Raw genomic sequence first — 24,319 nt, 5'->3', positions numbered from 1 at the left:
AAACTTAAGGAAAAAAAGGCTCTTACTGGCTTCCATCTTGGTTACCATACTTCACCACATAATCACAACCTATTGGTTTTGGTTGTTCAGTCTGAGATAATGGTTCATCACCTTTCAAAACAGCTTCACATAATGGCCGTACCCACTTTTTAATTTTTTATTTTATAAAATAGTTGACAATATTTGATTACATGTAATATTTAAATACCAATCCCATCACCATTACACCTTCCCACCACCATATTTTAGATATTTCCATCCTAAATCCCAACCCCTGCCCCAAAGCAGAACCAAAATAATTTACTTTGTATTGTTATGAATAACTTGCTGAAAATGATTTTAAAATGTTTCTTTAGAGGGAATTGTGTGAAGATTGTTGTATTACACCAAGAAGCCATTAAGACTTCCTATCTATTGGCTAGAATTCATCCACATGTTCACTCCTAGCTATAAAGGAAGCTTTGAAATGGATTTTTAAAAATTTTATTTTATTCTTTAATTAGTGAGTCACCATGAGGGTACAGATACAGATTAACACATGTTAGAACTTGTTTTTCCCTCATACAATGTTCACAAATACATCCCTTCACTAGTGCCCATTCTCCATCACCAATAAACCCAGTATCCCTCCCCCCCCCCCATTCTATCTCCCCCCCACCCACCCCACCCTGCCTCTGTGGCAGGGTACTCCCTTTTGATCTCTCTCTCTTCTCCAATTGGGTGTTGTGGTTTGCAATAGGAGTATTGAGTGGCCATTGTGTTCAGTCTCTAGTCTACTTTCAGCACGCATCTCCCTTCCTGGGCGGGATCTCCAACCACATGAAATGGAGTTTTTAATCCACCCTAATTACTGAGCCCAGCTGTAGGCGAAGTACCTGCTCATTTTTTTTGGGGGGGGGGTGGAGTTTAGAAACTGTATGAATGAATGTCTATTTCTGTGTGTGTTGCTAATATATTAACACTGTAATAAACTTTGGCCATCTGTGTATTTACAGGTAGAGAATTTTTCAGGTGAACTCTTCTTCCTTCACCCCAGCAATTTGACTAAGTCCAACGATGATGCATTTGTACCTTTGAGCCTTCAGTGGCAGGATTTTCATTTCAGAGACACAGTGTTTCTGAAAAAATGGCATGCAGCAAGGATCCATTAAACTCAAATAAGAGCGCTGATATGGGACAGTGGCTTAAATGTGTGCATGCTAGACATTCAAACTGGGTTTGATCCCTAGCACCATAGCCCCCCAGCCCTCCCCACTCCCCCACATCACAGGGTGCAGACACAGAGACCCAAGGTACATCCAGTGCTCCCCAGTTCTTTCTGATAGTCTCCTTTTCGGGTCCTATGCCTCTGGAAAAAGGAGCTCTGACAACAAATTCAGATTATCCGTGAGCAAACAAATGGACTTTGTACTAGGAAGTATAATGCCATGAACCACGTTACTAATTCTAGGGACATGTGGCTTATTCGAGGCTCTGTCCCATCTTTCTTTTTTTTTAAATTTTTTTTTGCTTTTTGGGTCACACCTGGCGATGCACAGGGGTTACTCCTTGCTCTACACCCAGGAATTACTCCTGGCGGTGGCCAGGGGACCATATGGGATGCTGGGAATCGAACTCAGGTCGGCCGCATGCAAGGCAAACGCCCTACCCACTGTGCTATCACTCCAGCCCCTTTCCATCTTTTTTAAGCTCAATCAAATCAAATGATGACTGGAGAAGTGACTGAGGGTTTCCTGTATTTTCAGAGAAAAGGTGGATATAACTGAGAAATCCAAGGCATGGTCCCCTTCCTCAAGAAGCAAGACTAAGTGATGAGGCAGCTAGAAGCAGTGAATGACATTTATCTTCAGGTCCAGATGATAACTTTTCTAGCAGTTGTGGAAAGAGGACCATCTGTGCCACCAGGAGATTTGGGAAGGTGGGATGTGTCGCAGCCCTGGGCTGGCTATGATCCAAGAGGCTAGACTAAGGCTATCTCCTTCTCTTTGAGACAGTATCAAACACAACATCTCAAAAGATGTGGGCTCATGTTGTAACTAAAAACCTAAAAATAATGATGAAGGGATTGTTATTTAAATCTGAAAGCCACAAGTCCCCTGCTTCCTTCCCATTTGTTCCAAATTCCAGAATTGACAAAGAGTTAACCAGCCCTCCCTGAGCACAGGGCGACTAATGGTGTGTCTAAAAATAGTCATAATAATTGGCCTTTATTCAGACAAGAAAAATAGCAAGACAATCATTCACAGAAGGAAAATGATTATCTTGGTTTCCATTAAGTAATCGTTTTCTCCTCCCCAAGACTTGGAGTTGGTTTAGGGCCTCCTGCCTCGGTGGGCCCCTTCTTTGAATTACTTTGCTGTTGCAAACATCTCCCACTAATCACAGTCACAGAAATGACAGGTCCAGACTGGACAGCTGTTTCTTGAAAACGGAATGTCTAACAGCAAAGACGGTGCCTTCGCCAGTGAGAAAGCAAAGTCATCTGGACCTTTCAACTGGAAGGGGCTGTTTCTTGGTTTTTCGGTTTCTTTGTAGTTTGAGGCCACATTTAGACAAATCTGTTTTTCTAGAGCACTCAATTTTCCAGTGAAATTGGTTAGGTATTAGGCTTTTTGTCAGACATAACAGAATCACGGCATGTGGAAAGCTCCAAGACGCTTCATGTAATGAACACCATTTTAGTCACTTTTCTTGAATTCTGAGGAAAAGACGATGCAGCACAGAGGCTATGGCTATTTTGAAGCAAAAAACAAAACAGAACAACAAGACAGCAGCAACACAATCCGCCTCCCCAAGCAACTACTAAAATTGCTTCTCGTCTCCTTTCAGAGTTAAACCCGATGTGTTTCTGGGGATGTGGTAGGACAGAGGAACTGAAGAGAGGCAAATGCTTCAAATACCAGGCCAGAGGAACACACCAGCAACAAGTACCACATGTGTAAGGAGCTATGTGAGTTCAGGTTTTTTTTTGGGGGGGGGGTGTCTCACAACTGGTGGTGCTCAGGGGTCACTCCTGGCTCAGTGCTTAGGGCCATGCATTCCTGACAGTGGTCAAGAGACTGTATCTTTTACCTAAGATTCAAGCCAGGTTCAGGGCAGCAGCCATTTACCTTAACACAAGGAGTATCTCTGACCCTAATTTCAGCTTTTAAAAATTTCCAAGGCTTGAGTCCCCCTGGCCCCCAGACCCTGCAAGACCCCAGCCCCAGCAGAGGTGCCCCCAGAGCACCGTCAAAAGACTCTCCCTGGAAACCTCAGGGTCGCAGCAGAGGGAATTAGAGGGCAGAGGCAGGGACATAAGTGTCCCCTCCCACCGACAGGTAAGGTAGCGTGCTGGGCGTGGCCTCCGGCCGAAGTTATTTTCCTGTTTCCTAGCATATTGGACTCACAGCTCAACCTCCATTACCTAATTCTAAAGTTGACATCTTCACTATCCCAAACACACTAGGCAATAGACCACTAGCCTAGTCCGATCAAAGTATACCGAAAAAGCGACCATTGACTGAGCTCTTCCAGAATCCTTTCTTGAAGCAAGAGAGGAATACTGATAGTGAACTAGAAGGTCCCACCTCCATACCACCATAGCAACATGAAGAAACAGCACAAATCCCCACCATGAGGAGAGGATGAAGAGTTGAGAGCCTCAACAGGGGTTACCCACAAATAAAATCTCTCCGAAAAAGAATTCAGAGATGAAATGTTGAAGATGATCAATGAACTCAAAGAAACGGTGGAACACACATCCAGCAAATTAAAGGAGGACATGAAAGAAAAAGTCAAGCAGTCAAGAAAATACAGGAAGAAATGAGAGCAGAAATTAAATAGCTACAAGCAGAAATGTCACAAATAAAGGAGTTGGTAGATGAAATAAAAAACTCAGTGGGTGCCCTCAACAATAGAATGAGTACAGCTGAAGACAGAATCAGTGAGCTTGAAGATGAGCTGCAGAAAGTTTACAGGCAACAACAAACAATGGGAAGAGACCTCAAAATAGCTTTAGGGTGAATCAGAGTCCTAGGGGATGAACTCAAGGGACAACATAAGAATCATTGGAGTACCAGAAGAACAGGAAGGCAACCCCAATGAAAAAGACACAGTTAAAGATATCATCCCTGAGTAGTTCCCAGAGCTGGAGAATGCAAGCATGCAGATCCAAGGAGCCCGAAGGGTGCCATGTCAAAGAGACCCTAATAAAAAGACTCCAAGGCATATTATAGTCAGAATGATGGATGCCACAGATAGAGACACAATACTGTAAGCAGCAAGGTCGAAGAAGGAGAGCACCCCTTAGATTTACAGCAGAAATATCAGAGGAAACCCTCCAAGCCCGAAGAAATGGTGGGACATAGTGAAAAGACTCAACGAACTGAATGCCTCACCAAGAATACTTTATCTGACTAAACTTTCATTCAAACTTGAAGGAATGATACATTTTTTCATGTATAAACAACAGCTCAGGAACTTCATAGACTCAAAACCAAACTTAAAAGAAGGACTAAAGGGGCTACTGTAAGACAAGAAAAAACCCTACAAACACAACAACCCTTTACAGAAAGATGGCACAAAACCCCATGACAATAATCTCCCTCAATGTCAATGGTCTAAATTCACTAATTAAGAGATACAGAGTGGCAAAATGGGTTCAGAAACTGAACCCAAAATGTTGTTGCTGACAAGAAATATATCTGAACAGTCAGAGCAAGCACAGACTCAAAGTCAAAGGATGGAAAACAATCCTGCAAGCAAACAACTCCCTCAAAAAAGCCAGGGTGGCCATATTAGTATCTGACAACATAGATTTCAGGTTGAAAAAGATTAGAAGGGACAGCAAAGGCCATTTTTATTAATGAATGAATATGTACAGCAGGAAGAAATTACACTCCTAAATGTATACGCACCTAATGAGGGACCAGTTAAATACTTAAAACAACTGCTAACAGATTTTAAGAAGGACATTACTAGCAACACAATAGTCGTTGGAGACTTCAACACCACCTTATTGCCTCTAAGTAGATCAACAAGATTAAAACTCAGCAAGGAAACACTGGTTTTGAAGGAAGAAATAGAAGAGACAGGGCTAATAGGTCTATACAGGGATTTACATCCTCCAAAAGAAAGAATACACAATTTTTTCCAGTACTCATGGAATATTCTCCAAAATAGACCATGAGCTGGGTCACAAAATATACCTCAATAGAATCAGGAAGAAAGAAATTGTATCAACTATCTTTTCAGACCACGATGCACTGAAGATAGAAGTTAATCACACACAGATGCAGAGAACCAAATTCGAACACCTGGAAATTAAACAGTTCGGTGTTGAACAATGAGTGGATCAGGAAGGAAATCAAGGAAGAAATCAAAAGGTACCTGGAAACAAATGAGAATGAAGACATGAGTTACCAGAACCTATGGGATGCAGCTAAAGCTGTATTAAGGGGAAAGTTTATAGTGCTGCAAGTGTTTCTCAGGAAGGAAGAAAGGGCCCACACAAATAACTTGACTTCGCAGCTTAAGATCTTAGAAAAGGACCAACAAAAGGACCCCAAACCAGGCAGAAGGAAAGAAATAACAAAACTTAGAGCAGAAATTAACAACATGGAGACCCAAAAAACAATCTGAAAGATCAATGAAACGAAGAGCTGGTTCTTTGAGAAAATAAACAAGATAGATACACCACTAGCAAGACTCACACACAAAAAAAGAGAGATAACTCTAATAAACCGAATCAGAAATGAAAAGGGGACATCACAACACAAAGAAATACAAAACATAATCAGAGACTACTTTGAAAGTCTGTATGCCACGAAACAAGAGAACCTAGAAGAAATGGATAAATTCCTGGATTCCTATAGTCTCCCAAGACTGAACCAAGAAGATTTGGAATACCTAAGCAGATCTATCACTATCAAGGAAACTGAAACTGCAACCAAAAGTCTTCCCCAAAACAAAAGCCCAGGTCCAGATGAATTCACTAGTGAATTCTCTCAAACATTTAAAGAGGATCTATTGCCAGTTCTTCTCAAACTTTTCCAGGAATTTGAAGAAACAGAAACTCTCCCAGTTTCCATAAGGCACATAGCTCCCTAATACTAAAAGCAAACAAAGACACTACTAAAAAAGAAAACTACAGGCCAATATCCCTGGTGAACGCGGATGCGAAGATCCTCAACAAAATACTAGCAAATAGAATCCAACAACTCAAAAGATCACAACAAGTGGGATTCATCCCGGGGATGGAAGGATTGTTTAACATTCAGAAATCAATCAACATAATCCATCATATCAACAAAAGAAAAGGAAGGTAAGAACCATATGATCATATCAATAGATGCAGAGAAAGCATTTGACAAAAGCACCAATTTATGATGAAAACTCTCACCAAAATGCGTTTTGAAGGAACTGTCCTCAATATAGTCAAAGCCACCTACCATAAACCTATGGCAAGCATTATCCTCAATGGGGAAAAACTAAGAGCCTTACCTCTAAGATCAGGGACAAGACAAGGATGCCCACTCTCACCACTTCTGTTCAATATAGTACTGGAAGTACTTGCAATATCGGTTAGGCAAGAAAAAGATATAAGGGGCATCCAGATAGGAAAGGAAGAAATCAATCTCTTACTATTCACAGATGATGTGATACTATATTTAGAGAACCCAAAACCTCTACAAAGAAACTCTTAGAAACTATAGACTTGTATAGTAAAGTTACAGGCTATAAAATCAATACCCCAAAGTCCATGGCTTTCCTATACACAAATAATGAAAGAGAGTAAAGCAACATGAGAAAATTAATCCTGTTCACAATCATGCCTCAGAAAATCAAGGACCTCGGAATCAGCTTAACTAAGAAGGTTAACGGACCTGTACAAAGAAAACTACAAAACGCTACTTCATGAAATAAAAGAGGACACGAGGAAATGGAAAGATATCCCCTGCTCATGGATTGGGAGAATTAGCATTGTCAAAATGGCAATACTCCACAAAGCATTATACAGATTCAATGCGATCCCTATAAGGATACCCATGACATTCTTCAAAGAAATGGGTCAAACACTCCTGAAATTCATATGGAACAACAAACTCCCACAAATAGCTAAAGCAATTCTTGGGAAAAAGAAGATGGAAGGCATCACCTTCCCCAACCTTAAACTCTACTACAAAGCCATAATAATTAAAACAGCATGGTACTGGAACAAAGGCAGAGTCGCAGACGAGTGGAACAGGGTGGAATATCCTTACACACACCCTCAAATATTTGATCATCTAATCTTTGATAAGGGAGCAAGAAATGTGCAGTAGAGTAAGGAAAGCCTCTTTAACAATGGTGCTGGCAAAACTGGACAGCTACATGCAAAGAAAATGGCCTTATACCTCTACCTAACACCATGCACAAATGTCAGATCAAAATGAATTAAAGACCTCAACATCAGACCATAATCTATGAGGTACATTGACGACAAAGTCGGCAAAACCCTTCATGACATTGAAGCTAAAGGTATCTTCAAAGATGACACACCACAGATCAAACAAGTGGAAACAGATATAAACAAAGGGGACTATCTTAAACTATAAAGCTTCTGCACCGCAAAAGATACCATGACCAGAATACAAAAACAATCTACAGAATGGGAAAGGATATTCACCCAATACCCATCTGATAAGAGGCTGCTATCAAGGATATACAAGGCACTGGTTGAACTCTACAAGAAGTAAACATCCAACCCCATCAGAAAATGGGGCAATGAAATGAACAGAAACTTCCTCAAAGAAGAAATCTGAATGGCCAAAGGGCACATGAAAAAATGCTCTTCATCACTAATTATCAGAGAGATGCAGATCAAAACAACTATGAGATACTATCTCACACCACAGAGACTGGCCCACATCCAAAAGAACAAAAGCAACCGGTGTTGGCATGGATTTGGGAAGAAAGGGACCCTCCTTCACTGCTGGTGGGAATGCCGACTGGTTCAGCCCTTTTGGAAAACAGTGTGTACGCTTCTCAAAAAATTAGAAATTGAGCTCCCATTTGACCCAGCAATACCACTCCTGGGAATATATCCCAGAGATGTAAAAAATATAGTCAAAATGACATCTGCACTTGTATGTTCATTGCAGCACTGTTTACAATAGCTAGAATTTAGAATAAACCCGAGTGCTCGAAAACAGATGACTGGTTAAAGAAACTTTGGTACATCTACACAGTGGAATACTATGTGGCTGTTAGAAAAGATGAAGTCATGAAATTTGTGTATAAGTGAATCAACATGGAAAATATCATGTTAAGTGAAATGAGTCAGAAAGAGAGGGACAGACATAGAAAGATTGCACTCATTTATGGAATATAAAATTACAAAAAGGGAGTCTAACACCCAAGAATATTAGAGATAAGAACCAGGAGGATTGCTCCACAGCCTAGAAGCCAGTCTCACTTGCAGGGGGGAAAATGCAGTTCAGATAGATACGGGACTACCAAGTGAAGGGTACTTGAAGGGCCCACTTGGGATGGGAGATGCATTCTGAAAATAGACTATAGACTGAAAATGGCAGCCACTCAATACCTATATTGCGAAACACAACACCCAAAAGGAGAGAGAGAGAGAGCAAAAGGGAACACCCTGCCACAGAAGTGAGGTGTGGGGGGAGAAGTGGGGGTGGTAGGAGGGATACTGGGATACTGGGTGGTGGAAAATGGGCCCTGGTGGAGGGATGGGTACTCGACCATTGTATGACTGAAACGCAAGCACAAAAGTTTGTAAGTCTGTAACTGTACCCCACAGTGATTCATGTAAAAATAAAAAAATTAAAAAAAAACACCTTCCAGAAAAATAACAAATTTCCAAGGCTTACATTTCAAATGAAATGTGTACATCTAAATAATTGCTGCTTGTGATGATGATGATATTGATAACAGTAGCCACTGGTTAGGTTACATTTATAAAACGGTTGAAAACTACTTTAACTCACAACAACCTTGTTTTCTACTTGAGGATAAACCAAAGTGATGGGAGGAGAGAGAGAAAGATTACAGAAAGGTGAAAGATGAATATTCTTTACAATCATCTAAAAAAAACCATGAATGCTGTTCCACAGAGACACTTGAATGGAATAATTATCCCAACATGTGGCTTTTCAGATTATTAACTGCTGAAGCCGTTTTAGGATTCCATATGATTTTCATTCTTTCGTGTTAATGACGACAGTGCCATTCTCTCTTTATATTTGCCTCCCAGAAGTACTTGAGGGCCTGCACTGAGCCAGCTGAAGTGCTTCTTCCTAATTTCAGGTTTTAGTTCATCCCAGCAGACAGAAGGTTTCACACCTGCAGTGGCCCCATCCTTGGAGGCTTGGTGGAAGACCGTAAGCATCACCAACAGTGACGCAGGCGCCAGCTCTGGTCAGTGGAAACCAGACAACCAGAAACCTTGATTATGCTGGGTTTACTGGTGCCAAACTCCCTCACAATGCTCGGTAGCGTTGTGATCACCAGGCTCCAATCCCTGCATGGCCACAAATGCCACTTGTGTCACCTGCTTTATTTTTATTTATTTATTTTTTTTAATTAGTTTATTTTTAATTAGAGAGTCATCGTGAGGGTACAGTTACAGATCCATACATCTTTATGCTCATGCTTCCCCCATACAAAGTTCAATAACCCATCCCTTCACCAGTGCCCATTCTCCACCACCCGTAAACCCAACATCCCTCCCCCCATCCCCAGGCCCGTCTCCCCCCACCCCACCCTGCCACTATGGCAGGGAATTCCCTTTTGTTCTCTCTCTCTGATTAGGTGTTGTGGTTTGCAATAGAGGTGTTGAGTGGCCATTGTGTTCAGTCTCTAGTCTGTATTCCGCCTGCCTCACCCTTCCCCCACATGACCTCCAACCACATTTTACTTGGTGGTCCCTTCCCTGAGTTACCCAGAATGAGAGACCAGCCTCCAAGCCATGGAAACAATCTCCTGGTACTTATTTCTACTATTCTTGTGCGTTAGTCTTATAGTCTGTTATTCTATATTCCACAGATGAGTGCAATCTTTCTATGTCTGTCTCTCTCTTTCTGACTCATTTCACTTAGCATGATACTTTCCATGTTGATCCACTTATATGCAAACGTCATGACCTCATATTTTCTAACAGCTGCATAGTATTCCATTGTATAGATGTACCAGAGTTTCTTCAACCAGTCATCTGTTCTAGGGCACTCGGGTTTTTTCCAGATTCTGGCTATTGTAAACAGTGCTGCGGTGAACATATAAGGTGTCACCTGCTTTAGTGAGAAGAGGAAGCCAGCGACTCTTGAGACAATCCTTTAAGACTTCCTTATAACAGAGACTCTGTGTTCGATGGTTTGATCCAACTGCAGGCGGTTGGAGTGGTCTGACAGGGCCCAGCAAGCTGGCTAAGCTGTGAGTTTTGGTCTATGCAATGCCCATTCAGTGTGTGTCGCATTTTCAGCTATGGCTTATTTATTTAATTTTGTTTCAACTATTCCTTTACCCCAAGATGATAGAATTAACTACAAGCTTAGAGTATACTTGATCAACCTCCAAATTTTGCAATTTGGACAAACTGTGTGTTTAAAAGTGATCACAGACCGTTCAAAATGCAGAGAAAGTGGGCTGAGGAACGTCTCACGGGCCAAACAGATTGCTCCGGTTCTTTCATTCTCTCACTAAAATGGAACTTAAACCCCATTTGAAGAAAGGAAAACTGTAGCTCCAGTAAACAGCAAAACAGAAAGGTTCTGCCCCAAAAAGAGCTTCAATTTCGTGTGTGCTGCCTGCAGCCGCGTGAGTAGGGCTGTTCATCTCACACAACAGCCGGTGCTCTGGCCTTCTCTACCAGCATCTTCTGATCTAAAATGCACTCGACAATTGTCTCCTTTTTGTGCTTTGCAGAAACGCTCCCCATCGTGAGCTTCTCCACCCAGTTTATCATTTGCTCTTGCTTCTTGCAACACGTCCTGTTCTGAACAGAGATATGACGGTCCAGGCAAGTCTTTCCCTCCTTGGGAACTCTATGCAGCTGCTCCTGGGAAGGAACTTCCAGGGCCACAGCAGTGATATTCCTCAGGACATTAAAAGGCTGGATGACGCTTTGGAGCCAGGCCTGCTGTGCCATTTCCATCTCAGTTGCATAATCAATTTGCTTGATGGAATCCTGTTTCTGCTTCTTCTTGTTGGGCAAATTTTTGCTCACTGAGTTTATCAGCAAACTCTCTGGTAGAAGATCCATACTTTTTTTTAACCAAATAGACAAGCAACCTCACTTTTGATATGGCAGAGAAAGTGTCTGGAATAATTGCATGTATTTCTTTGGGTAGGAAATACAAGATAAGCCCCGTTCTGAGCACATAGGGTCCTGTTACACCAGTTTTAGGATAAAGGAATTGGAAAAATTCCTTAGGGATCAGCCCCAACCCCACTTCCCCTCCATGTTCAAGAGGAGGCAGTATAGGGGTGAGATGTGGTTGCCTTATGTGAAAGATCCTTTGGCCTATAACACCCCTGGACCGAGGAGGCCTACGTTCCTCAGAGGGGGGACTGTGGCAGTGGCAGGAACAACTAGATGGGACAGCAGGGTTAGCAAAGGTCCAGGCAGCAGCTGTCTTAATGTCTCAGTGACTCAGTCAGGAGACTGTCAGAGGTAGCAACAGGGGGTTTATTGAGATGAGCTTCACCCCGGAGAATATGACAGGGTGCAGGAGAGGGTTCTGTGCAAGGTGCCCAGGCCTGGGTCCTGGGCCCTGCATTGGGGGTGAGGTGTGCTACTGTATATAATCATCAGGCTGGAGAGATAGTGCAGCAGGTGAGCTCCTTGCCTTGCCCGTATCCGGTGTGGGTTAGATGCCCAGCACTGCATGTGGTCCCTCAAACACCAACAGGAGTGACCCTGAACACAGTCAGGAGTAATTCCTGAGCATCGTCAGGTGTGACCCCCCAAACAAAAGGCATAAACATTGACACTGTTATGTACATATGACCTAAACTAAAATAATTAAGTAATTTTAAATTTTAAAAAAAGTGGCAGGAGGGTAGAAAAAATAACAAAGCTCTTGGAGAAATGTCTTTTTTTTTTTTTTTTTGCTTTTTGGGTCACACCCAGCGATGCTCAGGGGTTACTCCTGGTTCTGTACTCAGGAATCGCCCCTGGCGATGCTCAGGGGACCATATGGGATGCTGGGACTCAAACCCGGGTCCGATGCATGCAAGGCAAAGGCCCTACCCTCCGTGCTATCGCTCCAGCCCCGAAATGTCATTTTGTCCTTGGAGTCTATTCCTAAAATCAAATGAACTCCCTAAATAATAATGCTAGTTTAGAGGTGAAGGGGAGGAGCATTATTTGATTTAGATGAAAACCTTCATTTTATAGATGAAAACCCAGATCCCAGACAACTTAAAATAATTTATTCAAAGATGCAGATATGGGTGTGACATTCGTCATGGCGCCTGCTCTTGTGAGTGTGACATCTGTCTGTCTCCCTGGCTCTTCTTATGTAATAAGGGGATGGCTTGCAGCAATCCCATAGAATTTTCCCTGGTCTCCATACTCTACTCAGAAAAGATACCCTGAGTGGCCAGGCCAGAAGCCTAGCAGATGGGACCCTGTCACCTGCTCTTCCTCCAACCTGTGCATTCAGGACATTAGCAGGGACTGGGTGCAGGCTCTTTGGAGATGCCTTTGCTGGACTTTCTCTTCATTCTTTCCACACCAGAGTAAGAGTGGAGTTTTCAGTTTCACTACGGCCTTCCCGAGTCTAACGTACTGGATGAGGAAAATGGATGTGTCACCGGAACAAACCCACAGATGTGTTCTTTCCTGCTTCCCCGGGACTTCTCACAATGACCTTCATCTGGGCCACCACTGAGACAAATGAGGAGTGACTGTCAAGTAGCTGAGACACCCAGGTCCGAGCTGGCCTCCTGCGTGTCCGCCGTCAAGCACTGCTAGATCGACTTGCAAATGTTCTCACTGAGACACTCAGAACACATAATCAAAAACGTCATTCTTCAGAGTACCCGCAGCCAGTGAGTTGGGAAATCAACTTCTCAATTCAATTCTTAAGTTGTAAGATTCATAGCAAAACATTTCAGCACTGGATGATTCAGTTTCCTCACCATTGAGAGGCGACGACCTGAATTTCCCTCAATTGCATGCTGGAACAATGAATGACAAATCTGTGTTCTGAGATCTCAGTTCATATTAAAGGAACACACTGATTATTGTGACGAATGGAAATGTGAGCCTAGAATCTTAATCCCATAAACTTCATTGAAACTGAACATTTAAACTGCTTCCTATAGAATCACAGCTTGTCAGTTGTCAGTTTTTGACACTGGACATCACCGTAAAAAAAAAAAGTAGATTTTAAAATTTTCTGTACAGATCTAGAATTTTGAGGCCGCTACTGTGGCCACACGACCTCATATCTCTTCATTCTCAGCAATGGAAAACAAATTATCAAATGCTTCCTTTCCAGCAGGTCCGACTGTGGGGTGCGGGGGGAACTCCAAACAATAATAGTGAGTTTGTTTTGTTTGTATGTAATCAAAATAAAGAGAAAGTAATGTGAAATTTATCAGCTACACAGGCGGGGTGGGGGGCTGGAGGGAGGGAGGGGGGTGCGGGGGGGGTTACCGTGGTTCTTGGTGGTGGAATATGTGCACTGGTGAAGGGATGGGTGTTCAAGCATTATGTAACTGAGACTTAAGCCTGAAAGCTTTGTAACTTTCCACATTGTGATTCAATAAAATAAAATAAAATAAAAAATAAAAAAAAAATTATTCAACGGAAAAAAAAAATTCTGTACACATTCCTATGTTCCTAATGTTCAAAATAAGTAGGAGGTGAAGTGTTGAAAATGGCATTAATGAGCTACATTTAAGGGGGGTTCTGTGCACCACACCTGGCAGTTCTTAGAGCTTATTCCTGGGTCTGCACTCAGGGATCACTTCTGGTGAGTTCAGGAGACCACATGGGGGGGTGTCGAACCCAGGTCAGTTGCATGCAAGACAGTTGCCCTACTTGCTGTCCTCTCTCTCTTACCCCCAAAACTTACTTTTTAAAAACATGTTACTCTTTTGAGGCTGAAGAGATAGTACAGGGATAAGGCACTTGTCTCATACTCATTTGATCCGGATTCAATCCCTATTACTATAGATGGCCCCCTGAGATTCACCAGACCTTTCTGAGCCAGGGTAAGACCTGAGCACACTGGATATAGTCCCCAAACAAGAAGAAAGCATGATAATGACTCCACAAAACAGAAAAACATTTTTAGTTTTAATTTAAATTGCAGCACTGTTCACAATAGCCAAAATCTGGAAATAACCCAAGTGCCCTAGAACAGATGACTGGTTAAATAAACTTTGGTACATCTACACAATGGAATACTACGCAGCTGTTAGGAGAGACGAAGCCATGAAATGTGCTTATAAGTGGATAGACATAGAGAGTATCATGCTAAGTGAAATGAGTCAGAAAGAGAGGGACAGATATAGAAGGACTGCACTCATTTGTGGAGTATAGAATAATATCACATGAAGCTGACACCCAAGGACAGTTGATACAAGGGTCAGGAGGATTGCCCTATAGCTAGAAGCCTGCTTCATGAGCAGAGGGGAGAAGACAGATGGAATAGAGAAGGGATCACTAAGAAAATGATGGCTGGAGGAATCAGTCAGGATGGGAGATGTGTTCTGAAAGTAGATAATGAACCAAACATGATGACCTCTCAGTATCTGTGTTGCAAGCCATAATGCTCCAAAGTAGAGAGAGTATGGGGAATATTGTCTGCCATGGAGGCAGGGGGAGGGTGAGAAAGGGGCGGTATACCAGGGATATTGGTGGTGGGGAATGTGCACTGGTGGAGGGATGGATGTTTGATCATTGTGCGATTGTAACCCAAACATGAAGGCTTGTAACTATCTCACAGTGATTCAATAAAATTAAAAAAAATAAATTGAACTATATATCAGGTTATCCATAAACCATGGAAAATCTCAAGGAAAAAAAGGGTATTATGAAATCATTTTTAAGTTAGCTTTAAACACTGGGATATGCATTTTGAAGAATGATATGCAACATGATTGGCAGGAAATTAAACAGCATAGTAAGACATACCCTTAGTGTCTATTGTTTTGCTTTGTTTTCTGAAACAAGTTAACACTTTTCCATTCAAAGAGAAATTACAAAGTATTTTCAATTTTCATAACTACCAGGACATGAAAAGTGAAAACACCAAGTTCCTAATTGTAAGCATTCCTAAAAGCTCAACAGAAACCTTTTTCTATACAGCCCTGAGCTCATGGTAGTCCAGAGTGCTGAGGAAGCATTTCCACTGAAACTCTTCGCATTGTTTTGGTAAACATTCTTTAGCAATTATTTAAATGAACAGACAAAAAAGAAATCGAGAGTGGGGGCCAGAGCTATAGTACAGAGAACAGGGTGCTTGCTTTGCATGTGATCAACCCAGGTTCAATCTCCGGCATCCCATATGGTCCCCCAAGCCCTGTAAGGTGTGATTTCTGAGGGTAATGCCAGGAGTAAGTACCGGGCATCACTGGGTAATAAACCAAGAGTGAGCAGTTATAAAGGTTGGCTCGTTAATTTAGATCAACTGGACATTCATTCTGTTCCTTAAATGATTGTTGGTTTGATTGTCTGAATTTATTGACACGCAAGCTAAAATGCCACATCTGTTTTTGAGGTAGGTGGAGGGGAGAGGGGCATATAAAGCTGTTAAATCCATCTAGGTGAGAACAGGGGACTCATTCAAATGCCATTAAATTCACACTGAAGTTTTGTTCTCGTTGACATGCTTCATGATAGGGGACACAGATCCCAGTGAAACATTTTAGTTCTTTGATGAGAATTTAACCGTTGGTCTACATATCAAATCTGTGAAGTTAAGTTTGACTGAACCCACTTGATAACATCTCGAGTCATATATGCTAACAAAAGAACACCATCATAGTAAGAGTCAAACAGATTAGTCCAGAGAGGAAAAGTGGAGACTACATTTAGGTCAACTGAAGCTAAAAAGATGTTTCTTCTAATTACCTTCTGCCTTTCATCTGGGATGAGTAAAACTCTCCGACTTCTCTGATATTACATCGTTCTCAGTTCTCATAGATGCTCAATTCATCAGTGCTCTTCATTTTTTTCCTCCAAATATTCGTCTAGTCGTGGATTCCACACAGTATTGTAAACATCTGTACTCACCTTGTTGAAAAGTTGTCCCAGGTCTCTTTGGATGAACAGATTTTAATTCTCAGAGGTGATAAACCAAATAAACAGGAATAGAAGAAGATATATGCTTCCTGTATGAAGGTTCCTCCACCTGCCACAAAAATGATTCATGTTTGATGTTTCAATGTTTCCTTCATTCCCATTCTTCCTAGTTTTGAATTTCTTTCTACATCCTCCTATTTTTAAATGGCACGTCTTTGGATCTGACCATTCCAAAAAAAAAAGTCACTTGATCACTTGATCACTTGACATCCCATTACTCATTGATTTGCTTGAGTGGGCGCCAGTAACATCTTCATTTGTCCCTGTTGTGTGCTAGTGTAGCCTAATGGCATCTGCTCGCTCTAGGAACACGAAGAGCCTCAAACCGTTCATTCAGGGTCTTGACAAATAAGTAAAAAAATAAATAAATAAAATAGATTGCTTCCTAAGTCAGTGTAACTAAAGATTAGAAAAGTTTAAAAAGATGACCCATTCTAAGGATTCTGTCATGTTTTAGGCAATATCTATCTGCTGGCTTTTTGGGATAGGATGGGAATAGACGCAAGGAAAAGGCAAAGGAAGCCACATAACTCTCTGGTCTCCATTGGGTCAGTGTTTATTGGCTGGCCAGCAGGTCCCTGACCCCGTTCTAGGTCCTGCTGTTCACTCCCCACTCACCCTTCCTCCTCACATCCGTCCTGAAGCACATTCTTGGTCTTCCTAAAGCGGTTCCTCTTTGGACGTTCTCAACCTCCTTACTGGACCTGTGACCAGTAAGGATGAACCCAATGTCCATCTTTTGTTGATATATAAATGGAAAAACCAGGTCAATAGGAATCTTTCTGTGTCTGGCTCTCTTGGGAGCACGAGAAGTTTCCATCCTAGGAAACTCCCCGTAAGGTTAGAGGCAGCTAGCAGGTGAGGCGGCTCCAGGCCTGGCTGCATGGTTGAAGGAAGAGAATTCCTACGCAAGGTAGCTCTCTCAGCCCTGAGACCTCCGCCTCCTGGGAGCCAGTCTTCTGGGGAAATGGGAGAACTGTGTCCCCCAAGCACAGTTCTGAGGGGGACCCTTGTGGAGCGGGTGGGAGGGAGATGGATTTCTTTGCGCAGGCCAGCAGCCTGTCCACAGTAGCTCTCCAGCCGCTGGGAAACATTAGTAACCTGTTTACATAAGCGAGCCGGAGTGAGGGCTCCTCGTCATAAAGCCATCTTCCCATTGCCTGTCTCTCTCCCGGCCATTTCCTGTGGTAAATTTATTGTTGGACGGGGAAAAGAAAATAGGAACTCGAGAGAAATGGAGAGATGAATAGACGAGAGAAGGTAGGCTTGGACTCACAGTCTAAGTAAGGAGGAGAGGCTGAGGGGGAAAACAAGCACAGCGTGTGAGCACGAGGGCTCAGGGGGTAGCCCCAAAGCTAGCGGTCCCCTGGGGCACCGGGCCGCCCAGCCTCTGCAGGCTGCAGGTGGAAGCCTGGGGCTCACCACGGGGACTCAGAAGTGGTGGCCAAAATTCCACGAATCTGTTCTCTGGCAGGTGGCTGAGGTACTGAGAGGCCGGGCCTTGACAGCGCAGGCTACGCCGAGCCAAAACCTGAGGGAGGCTGAGCACGGAAAGGCTGACACTGGCCTGGAGCTCAGATTCCAGGCCCATGTGGCAATGTGGTTGCTGTTTTACAAGAATGCTCAGGAAAAAGTCTCTGACGCTGCCAGGCCCCGGTCATCTGCTTCCTGCCCTGGCTGGCTGCAGGTCACAGGCAGAAGGCCTAGTGGCCCAAATGCTGGTGCCTTTCTTCTCACATGTGCCCAGAACCCCCCACGGCCCACTCACCAGGGGTGGATCTGGGCCATCTTCCTCCTTTTGCACACTTGTGATGTCCATGGACTTCTCCAAACAATAGTTTTTTTTTTCCTTTTTGATTCACACCAGTGATGCTCAGGGGTTACTCCTGGCTCATGCACTCAGGAATTACTCCTGGCGTTGCTTGGGGGACCCTATGGGATGCTGGAGATTGAACCTGGGTTGGCCATGTGCAAGGCAAGCACCCTCCTTGCTATACTATCGCTCCAGCCCCTCCAAACTATGTTTTGAGATACAACAAATGAAATATATAAGCAGGGGCCAGAGAGAGAGCTCAGTGGGCAGAGCACATGCTTGGCAGAGCAGCACAGCAGAAGGCCTGGTTACGTCCCTAACTGCCCATGGGCCCCCAAGTACTGCCAGGAGTCGCCCCTGAACACAAAGTAGCCTCAGAGCTCCACAAGGCAGAGCCTCTGAAACAACAAAAGTTACAAAAGGATAATGATGTTAAAAGTGGCAAAAGAAACGAGCTGGACTCAAACGGGGCGATAGCCACATCTTTCGATATGTGTGACAGGAGAAAAAAACAAAACAAAACCGAGCCACAGAAACCATGAGTGCAGAAAGTTCCCATCTTTCCCTTCAAGAACAAGATCCAATGATGGGGATCCCATAACCGTTTCAAAGCCGGGGGAGAGTAAACAACGCCTCCCCGATCTGGGAGGAATTGCAAGGCAAGGAACTGCAAGACCCAAGGAGGTGGGTGGTCGAGGTACAGACAACCTTAATATCGCTCAGGCCCGCCACCTGCGGTCAGCGGCGAGACCGGCTCCGTTTCAGCGGGAGGCCAGCAGAAACCCAGATGTGATTTCATTTTGCCCTGTGCCCCGGGGGGACCTGGGCCTGGAATGTGGGCTCCCCACGCTTGTCCTCAGCCCTCACGCCTCCTCCCTTCTTAGCCCTGCAACCTTAGACAGTCTGGAATGTGGCCTTCACCAGGGAGGGGACAGAGGACACGAAGGGGAGGCCAGCCGTTCAGGGTCTTGCCGGGCTGAAGGTTCTAGGCACTCTGATGCTTCAGACTCAGTTTTCACAGCACGGCCTCTCTCCTTCTGTGGTGAGCCAGCCCCTGGGCTGAGCTCTGAGCCTTGCACACAGGCTTTGAACTCCACAGAGCAAGAGATGAAACAGATGTGCAGAAAGTTAACCAGAAAGGGCGAGAATGGCGACGTGTTCTGCAAAGCTGAAGGGCGATCTCGATCTAGAGATACCACAGTCTCCTCTGAGCTCAGTGAGTGCTCAGCTGGGGGCTCTAAAGTCAAAGGTAGATAGAAGACTCTGAAAGCATCGGAAAGCTACTTAAATCCAAAGAAACAGGACTTGACTACAATCCATCAGAGGAAGTGATGGTTAGCTGAAGAAAATGATTTCTTTAAAGACCAGTGGGAAGAAAAGCAAAACGGTTTTCACCAATATAAGCAAAATAAATGCATTTTCAGAAAAATTACAGAGGAAATTAATCGGCAGTGGTCTTCCTTCAAGAAATATTCAAAGAATACTCAAGAATATTCAACATAAAAATATTCAACATCTAAAGCAGTTCTCTGGGTAAAATTAAAATGGAAGGTCTGGAATGCTAAGAAGTTTCTAACAATGGGTTGGAGAGTTATAACATATAAATAAAGATGGAGGTGTGTAAATAGGTGTTGATGGCAATGACTGGAAGGACTAGGGGCCAGAGAGATAGCACAGGAGATGAGGTGCTTATCTTGCCTGTAGCAGACCCGGGTTTGACCCCAAGCACTGTATACAGTCTCCTGAGCACCACTCCCCGGCACTCCTGAGCACAGAGGCAGGAGTAACCCATGAGCACTGCTAATGGGGCCCATCTGCCTCTCCAAAGAAATAGCTATTGAGGTGTCTTTTTAAAAATTTTTTTATTGAGCTACCGTGAGATACAGTTACAAAGCTTTCATGTTTGATGTCCAGCCATACAATGATTGATCACCCATCCCTCCACCAGTGCAAACTTTCCACCACCAATATCCCCAGTATCCCCCCACTTCCATCCCAGTCCTTACCCTGCCTCTACGACAATTGCCTCTCTCTATCTAGTTTGGGGCATTGTATTTTGCTCGGATATCCCCACCACCATTCATGCCTGCCTCCCAGGGGCAGACTCTAGATCATTTATTTTCCATTGCTCACTTTGCATATCAGGAAAGGTCACGTGGCCGCTTGCTGCCATGTGCTTCAGACGAATAGTCCTAATAGACACATACCAGAGCCATAATTGTAGAAGCTCATGGTTGCTGGGATTCCATCTGGACAGGTTGCACCTGCTCCATCTGGGGTGACCGGGTGATATCGGCTCAGCATGGAGCCGGAGAATTCTCTGGTGTTGTGGTGCCTGCCGGGACTCTTAACTGCTGTGTGTGGCAAGATGGCACCAGGAGCGGTTTGAGGGTGTGATTTACAGCTTCCAGGGCGGACTGGGGGCCAGGATGGAGCTGCCCGGTTCCAGTGCCACCATGCAGTTTGGAGGAATAGTCCTGATACCCACATACCCACATACCGGAGCCATGCCTGTAGAAGCTCATGGTCGCCGGGATTCCATCTGGAGAAGATGTTGAAATGTCTTCATAACCCAAGCTTCAAGCAAATATATAGTGAGACTATATGGCAAAACATCACACAGGTGGATGGGACTACATTGAGTTTCAGCATTTACGTGTCCCCAGGCACCGGGAGAAAGTGTGAGTTTGTGTTATAGCCTAATGCCATCAGGCCTAGAATGGCAAAGGACAGAGAGCAAGAGAGCATTTAACTCACCAATTAGAGAAGGGAAACTAGAATAATAAAAACACATCTGATTAGCCAACAAGACAAGAAAAAAGTAAAGTAATACAGAACAGATGGCTTAACCAGAAAGAATTCTAGCCAGATGGTAGAGACATGCACTCCCATAACTGTAATTACATTAAATATAAGTCGATGAAATACTCTCAGCAAAATAATAAGATTGTCAGACTGGATAAAACCAACTCTCCTCAATGTGCTATTAACAGAGGTGCACTTTAAATATAAAGACTAGAAAATTTAAAGGGTGGAAATAGATATATTCATTATACAAGAGCTAACCAAATGAAATCTTAAGCAGCTACATTTCTGTCTTATAAAAATATTGTAATAAAGGAATTGTTGAAGATAAAAATCACTCTTGATCATGATAAGGGAATCAATATAAAATGGATCAATCACAATTTTTAAATTTATGTGCGTTATGTAGAGTTAATATTTGTAAGGGAATAAATGACAAAAAATGTCTGTAGCAATGATAGTTGGAAATGATCACTATGGACAAGAGCTGAACGCTGAAAGGAGATAAAGTGATATGCATGGTACCCTTTCAGTAACAGTATTGCAAACCACAGTCCCTAAAGGAAAAATAAAAGAGAGAGAGAGAGAGAGAGAGAGAGAGAGAGAGAGAGAGAGAGAAGGAGAGAGAAGGAGAGTGCCTGTCATAATGGCAGACTTACAGACTTGAGGGGTAGGGGCTGGCAGGAAGGAAACTGGGGACATTGGTGGTGGGAAATGTGCAGGGTGAAGGGACGGGTGTAGGAACGTTGTATGACCGAAACACAATCACAAATAGCTTTGTAACTGTGTATCTCACAGTGATTTAATTTTTAAAAGAAGCCAAAACAGTCAGATGGGTAATAAAAGTAAAGAAGTTAACACAGGCAGAATTAAAAAAAGAATCTGGACAAATTTACAACCCTGGAGGCCCGTGATGAATTCAGATCTATATTCTAAACTTTGGATCAAGGTGGGAAAAAACGTTTTTTGTCAAGAACCACATGAAAACGTTTTTCTTTTGGTTATTGTAGGTTCTCTGGTTTCCATCAAAACCATTTGATTTTTCAGCATAATAAAAGTATAAATAATAAAAGGTGATTATTCATTGATAACTGATGAATGGATGACAGTGGCTGATTCTTTCTCCATTTTATTCTTTTGGTGTGTGTGTGTGGTGCCCACGCCCAGTGATGCTCAGGTCGTACTCCTGTCTGCACTCGGGGATCACTCCTGGCCGGCTCACTCAGTGGGGGTAGTGCACATGGGGTGCTGGGGAATGAACTGGGTTGGTTGAGTGCAAGGCAAGTGACCTGCCTGCTTTTGTGATTTCTAACAAAGGTTAGTGGGATGGATTTGGGCTTCCGAAGGCAATTCTTTGGCCTAAAGTGTTCCTTCAAGCCATGACTTTTGAAGAAAAAAAACCCCAGAACACAAGAACTTAATACTAGAGAGAGAATGGAATCATATGGACTCTCCCATTCAAAGAAGGACCAAAGAGACGTTTGGCCCCAAAGTAAACAAAACAGAACTAGCTGAGGACTACAGGAAGCGCTGCTCCGGGCCCACCTCCAGGGCTCTCGGCATTGGCCTACAGAATGGAGCTGACTCAGTAAGGGTAAGGGAGTGGGGAGGAGGGTGGTGGGTGTTGAGGTGGGCTCGAAGGAACAGCAGCCAAGCTCCCCTGTGACACATGTCTGAGTCTCTGCCCCTTGCATGCTGCCCGTCCACCCATCCATGCAGCTCTCACCCCAGCCTCCAGCTGATTCATGAACCCCACCCCAGGGCCCCAAGGAGCCATGTGCGGCCCCCATCCATGTAGCTACCCCTTGTTTGCTCTTGTGTCCTCTGTGTCCCTTTGTCCTGGGACTCCCATCCCCTACCCCCATGTGGATACGATACCCAGACTCTTATGTGTCACTGTTGTCTTCAACGGACTCAGTTCCAGGATCCCCCCAAGATCCTGCACTGGAAAATGGAGAGCATGTTCCTCTGAGCATCCGTCTCTCCCTCCAGCTCTATAAAACACAGAGCCTTCTCCTGCAGTGGTTATATGGGGAGCTCTAGAGCAGGCTGCTGGCTTTTCCTGCTGGGTGCATATCCTGGGGTTCTGACCTCTCTGAGCCCCTCAGTTTTCTTTTATCAGTATCAGGGAGATGATGGTACTTACCTCATAGGGTTGTTCAGAAAATCAAATTAAGTATTACTAAAAAGTTCTCAAGTCCAATTCTAGGTAAACTGATCCTGGCACATAGCAATTCCTTAGAGTCTCTTATTGCTGTCATTATTACTGTTATCTCCATATAAGGCATGTGAAATTTATGAAATGATATAGAGTGGGCCATCCATAAATAATGTATCTGCTTAACTATGCACCTCACACATACACACATTCACACTGTCTTAGGACAAGACTAGCTCTAGATCTACAATTAATCACAGGTATTACTTCTATCAGGGGTCCACAGAAGGAAACCTTTTTCCCCATCATAATTTCACGTTCTTGTTCTACAATCTCTTTGCTCTGCAACGACATTTTGAGGGCTGGGGAGGGGATTTGATGCTTTACACTGAAGAGGTAGCTAGAGAATACCCTCAGTGATATTTATCCTTCCTAACAGACAGGAGGAAAACTGGAGGTGGAAGTTTTCCTCCAGGAGCCGCCCTTGGCGTGCTCTGCTGAAGAACAAGTTTTTATGTAACTCACAGTAAATCATATCCATGCTCCAATCCCAAGGATGTGAAGCACCTTCCAAGCAGAAGCCCATGCATTTGATAACATGAGTCCAGACAGAAAGTCGCACAATGGCGCCATTGTAGGACACTATTCCTCGTGGTCCTTGTTGCCTCACCACACCAAGATCATCTAAGGCCTACTTAACCAAGAGGGATCTTTTCATTTCGCCCTTGGATTCCAAAATTTTTTGTTTGAGGTGTAGCAGGGTGTTTTTTTCTTTCTATTCTAAGGAGCCATTCATAACATGATGGCCAAATTATTTGAGAAATGTTTCTTTATAGTGATGTCATTTTGAAGGGAAAGAATACTTGGGATATGAAGTATTTCCATCAGAAATCTCCAAGATCTTGCATCTGTACTCTTAACCCCAAGAGGTTATCAAATGATTGTAGATGATTGTAAAAGAGCCAACTTCTAATGGGGTGTTGGCAGGCAGGCTGCCCAACAGTCAGAGGTCACTGAACAAATATTTGTAGAGAAAGTAGAGCCTTCAATTTTTCTTTCATTATCAGACAGCTTTCACACACACACACACAAACATAGAGAAAGTTGAATTTTCAGGATTGAGGTGTTTGTATACCTGAGAAAAATCCAGAACTCAATAGCCATGTTGGCTGGTGCTTACTGGTGTCAAACGCAAACCCATGATGACCCAGTATGGGATACCTATAGGATTTCCACGATGAGA

General features: G+C 43.5%; 1 pseudogene; it reads right to left on the bottom strand.

The window, feature by feature from the left end:
* Positions 1-10,816: 10,816 nt before the first annotated feature.
* Positions 10,817-24,319, bottom strand: part of LOC105943401 (ATP synthase F(0) complex subunit B1, mitochondrial-like) — a 36,129-nt pseudogene continuing 22,626 nt past the window's right edge.

Source organism: Sorex araneus, chromosome 2 (genome assembly GCF_027595985.1).
Source record: "Sorex araneus isolate mSorAra2 chromosome 2, mSorAra2.pri, whole genome shotgun sequence".
NCBI classification, from domain to species: domain Eukaryota; kingdom Metazoa; phylum Chordata; class Mammalia; order Eulipotyphla; family Soricidae; genus Sorex; species Sorex araneus.
Note: the sequence above shows the minus strand (reverse complement) of the source record. Positions and strands in the feature narration are given on the sequence as shown.